We start from the raw sequence: 5,167 nt of genomic DNA, 5'->3' as shown, positions 1-5,167 counted from the left end.
ACACTGTTTGGGGCATATCTTGAGTTCCAGAAGCCCAAATTAGATGATTCAACAGCCCACGTGAAGATAACGAGATTCTCTATCATTCTAAGGTGGTCCAGAGAGATATATCTATGTGGAGCGGGCCCGAATTTATAAAAAAAAGTGAACTACGAATTTTACTGGGAAAAACATAATCAGTTGGGGAAACTTATTTGTATTTTCCTTAAAATATTAAAATAGACCTTTAATGGATTCTCTTGTTAATATATAAGTTGTATTCTTTTTTCCCTGTTTTTGTGGTGATTTTAGTTGTTTATATTAATTTGTGTTTAATGCTTCTCAAAGATTGATCACCATTGAGATTGATTTCATAATTTAGGTGAACTTAGAAGAGAAACCCTAAGTTAAGATCCAATAAATATATCTTAGAATTAATATTTATATTAATTTGTGGTTAGGATAGTAATATACCTAAATACCCTAAGAAGTCCAATTAAGACGAAACTTAATGTTATTTATGGTTTTAAATCTTACATATAAAAATGGGGGTTATTGCATAAATTAGAGTCACTTGAGATTCAGAAGGTCCTTATGAATACATGATTGTCTTGGACTAATAATTATACCACGAGAATAGATGCTAAAGGAGAAACTTATTGAAGAACATTAGATGAAATTAAAGACCTAGTTTTCATTCTCTTGGAATTTCATATTCGCTTTTGTGTTAGTTTAATTATTAGTGATAATTTAGTAAACTTGACTTAATTTTTATTTGACTTGAATTGAAAGAAAAGTAGTAATTGGTATTTAACATCTTATTAATAGTCTTTATAGGAACGAATTTATATACTACTTGTTGCGATACGTGCTCTTGCGTTAAGGTTGTAAAACCGACAATAAGTACGATAGTTGAGTTTCGTGATGTAACTTTATTGGAGGAAGTGTTCCATATGAAGACTAATATACCTTTGGGTAATTCCGAGGATGATTCCACTCAAACATCAAGTTCTATTTCTGATCATGTGAAAAAAAATGGACAAATATGGGGGCGGATCCTGGTAGTAACTCTACTCCTAATGAAGTAGAGGAAACTAGAAGGAGGAAGCGTGGAAAGCTAGTCAAGAACTTTGGAAGTAATTTTGTAACTTACATTGTCGAGGATGAGCCTTTAACTTTATGTCAAGCCATGGATTATTCGGAGTCAAGGCATTAGAAAGGCGTTGTGAAGAGTGAAATTGACTCAATTGTTTCTAACGAAATATGGGAGTTAGTGATCTCCCTCTTGGGTGTTCTACTATTGGATGTAAATGGATCTTTAAGAGGAAGCTAAACTCTTATGGCTCAATAAATAAGTACAAGGCTAGGCTATTTTCTAAGGGATTTAGGAAAATAGAAGGCATTGACTATTTTGATACATACTCTCTTGTTGCCCGAATGATAACAATCAGAATGCTTCTTGCATTGGCTTTCGTACATGGTCTTATCATCCATCAAATGGATGTAAGACAACTTTTCTTCATGGTGACCTTGAAGAAGAGATTTTCAACTTCAAGCTCTACCAACAACAATTCAAAAATGGTAGTGAGAGTTGTTACCTGTGATTTTGATGAGGATGACTTCTCCTTGCTCCAAAGCCATTAGTGCATAATTTCTAAGTTCCTCATCTTCATCATTATCAGAATCATCCCAACTTTTTCCTTGAACAATATAAGCTTTGCTTTGTTGTTTCTTCAGAGAGCTTCATACTTTGCTTCTAGTTCAAGATAAGCTTTGTCTTTCTTTGCTTTCTTGGGTTTTCCTAAATTCTGTAGCAAAATGGCCTAGATCATCACAATTGAAGAACCTTATCTTTGATCTATCAACAAATCCAGTTTTGTAACCATTTTTGCTATCAGATGTATACTTCCCTTATCTTTCCAGTGCTGTCTTGTTGGATGATTGTCCCTTTACCCTTGAGGAATCTTGGGTTCTTTACTCTAATGTTCGAGAACTTTCTTGCCAAATAGGCCATTGACTGATCAAGCTCATCAAGTTCATCTAGGGTGTAGAACTCATCTTATTCCAATTCCAGAATGACTTGTTCCTTGAATAATTGGTTCTTTGCTCACTTGTTGAGACTACTGGAGTCTGTGATCTTGACTCATCATTAGAGGTCTGGCTTTCAGTGACAATTAAAGCACTTGAACCATCTACAACCTGCCCTTGACCAGCATCTTAATAATTTTCTTTGAATTTCATTCTAATTCATATGTTTTTAAGATTCCATACAGAACTTCCTGAGTTATTCTGCTCAAGTCTCTTCTTCTCTGATTGCTAAAATTTTCTGTTCCAAATGATCAGGAAGTGTAAGAAAAAATTTCAGATTCACTTCTTCAGCTTCATAGTATTTTTCATGGAGCTGCAAGTCATTTATTAGCTTATTAAACCTTTCAAACACATCAATGATACTTTCTTTTGACTTAGCCATGAAACCCTCATACTGTGAAATCAGTATCCTTCTTTGATTAGATCTAACTTCTTCAGTTCCTTCATAGAGTATTTCAATCTTTTCCCAGATCTGCTTAGCAGTGTCACATTTGACAATGTTATTGTACATTACATTGTCAAGTGACTCTATCAATATCAGCTGTAAGCCACTATCTAGGGAAACTTTCTCTTTCTCAGGCTCAGTGTACTCAAAAGGATCTTTTGGAGCATAATGAGCTGGAATGACCATATCACCATCTGTAGATTCCTCAACTCTAACCATAGGAGTGAAGGGCCCATTTTTGAGAATCTGAATGTAGAGTGGATTGGCCATCCTGATAAAAAGCAACATTTTCTTTCACAAGGCGTAGTTAGTTTTATGAAAGGTAGGAATTTTGATGCTACTGATTTTCTGTGTATTCATTCGTCCAAGATCTTGAATCTGTTTACTTTCAGATTTTTCTATGATACCACTTGTTAGGTAATGAATTACACACAGGGGGGGGTTGAATGTGATTTAGTATTTTTATGCTTTTCTTGAAGTATTTATGGATGTGAACAAAGTAAATTAAAACTTGCAGTGAAATGTTAATATTGAAATTAAAGAAGCATTAACAGTGAACACATATCTTTCAAAACTCACTTAATTTTATATAAAAATTAAGAATGTTTTGCTACAAAATTTTTAAGCTCTTTGTTGATAAAGAGCTTAGCTGCTTACTTGAGAGAATACAAGATTTTCTTATCTAGATTTACTTCTAACAAAAGACCAGTGTTAACTTTATATGATAGTTATCTACTGATTTACATAGTGTACAATAAGAGATGCTATTCACTTTAGTAAACTGTCACTTATCATTCCATTTTAGGAAAAGTATATCTTCCACTTCCGGCTTAGCATATCTTTGCATATTGTGTTAACTTTGATCTTCCTTTGTCAGTTAATCTTCACCCTTGATATTGCACACTCTTCAAGCTCCTTTTTGTAGACTTGTCAATCCAACTGGTTGGATTGTTTGTTGATTGTTAATCTTGGATATTGAACTGGTCTGTAATTTGTACTTTGAGATTTTACCTCGAGATCTCCAGTTAGGCATATAGAGATCTTGACATTTTGATAAGTATATTGACTTATCGAGATCTCTAATACTCCATAGTTGATTTGACTTTTGGAGGTCTCTGAGTTCTCTATAAGAGAATTTAGCTTATCGAGATCTCTATCTTCATATCTTCACTTTGGTTTATCGATATCTCTGAGTTCTCTAGTGACTTATTGACTTATCGATAACTCATAGTTCTCTAGTCAAATTTGACTTGTCGATAACTCAGAGTTCTCTTGTGAATTTTGACTTGTCGATATCTCTGAGATCTCTAGTGAAATTTGACTTATCGATAACTCAGAGTTCTTTAATGAATTTTGACTTGTCGATAACTCTGAGTTCTCTAGTGAAGAAATGACTTGTCGATATCTCCAATCTTCATGTCTTCAATTTGGCTTGTCGATATCTCTGAGTTCTCTAGTAGCTTTCCGAGTTCTCTATAAGTCATTCTGAAGTTCTCAAATGACTTCTCTATAACACTAAATCTGTGACTTGTAGAGATCTTGACTTAGAAATTTTTTCTCAAAACAGATTTATTCAACTCCAAGCTTCATAATTTTTCTGAGGCATGATCTTCTTGATCTTCTTCCAGATAGAATTTTTAGGCTTGATACTGTTTACAGAAAAAGACTCCAGTCTGCCCTTGATCATTTTTACAGACTTAAAATGTTACAATACAAAATATAAACTAAGATTTCAATAAACTTACTTAGGGTTGTCAATTTGACCTAGTCTTGTTAAAGTGCAGGCATGTCTTGCACAACAGGAACATAAATTTGTTGTATTAAATTTTTATCCCGTTCATTGAATATGTCATTCAAGATATCCTCATCCCATCATTTTTGATCATCAGCTAGCAAGATTTGAGTAATATTTTCTAATTCCTCATGCATCATTGTCGTGACATATCCATTATCAATGCATGGCTTCTATGGGACCTTCCCTGGGTTTGGAACTAGTATCAACTTGTTGAAGATTGAGAAGAATTGAGCCCTAACAAGTGGCTTTACTTGGCACCTAAATAACAGAGTTTCATATTTAAGTTCACCGTTGTATTAAAATCTTAATTATTATTTTAAGATTGCGCGCATCAATTTTCCTGTTTTTATATTAATTTTTATTTTACATTTGTCGGTTTTGTAACTGAAACCAAATCGATTATAATCGAATTGGGACTTTTTAAACCGAAAGCGAATCCGAACCGGCGATTACGGTTTCCGATTTTAGAAACCGGTGATATATGGTTACGGTTCCGGATTTAAACGAAAAATAAAAATGACATATTTAAATATCGATTTTTCTAGTACACTCATTGGTCCATACTAAGCGTAAAAATTTATAATTTTTAAATTATATTGATTGGCTACTATTCTTTTATAGCCCGAGTATCCAAAATGACATCTCCGACATTAATAATAAAAATATTAACATATTGCAAAGCATGTACCAGCATAAGCTCTTTTTTCAGTGTAATATCCCGTAATTTTTAGAATAATAATAATAATAGGATATTGAAAAAAGGGATTAAAATTTGATTAAAGTATGATTCAAAATTTAGATCAGATTCTAATATGTATAACTTGTGGTTAAGATATAGGGTTTTATCATTATAATATACC

The sequence above is a fragment of the Apium graveolens genome, unplaced genomic scaffold (assembly GCF_009905375.1).
Source record: "Apium graveolens cultivar Ventura unplaced genomic scaffold, ASM990537v1 ctg6062, whole genome shotgun sequence".
In the NCBI taxonomy this organism is placed as follows: Eukaryota; Viridiplantae; Streptophyta; class Magnoliopsida; order Apiales; family Apiaceae; genus Apium; species Apium graveolens.
The sequence above is the reverse complement of the archived record's forward strand: the minus strand, read 5'-3'. Positions refer to the sequence as shown.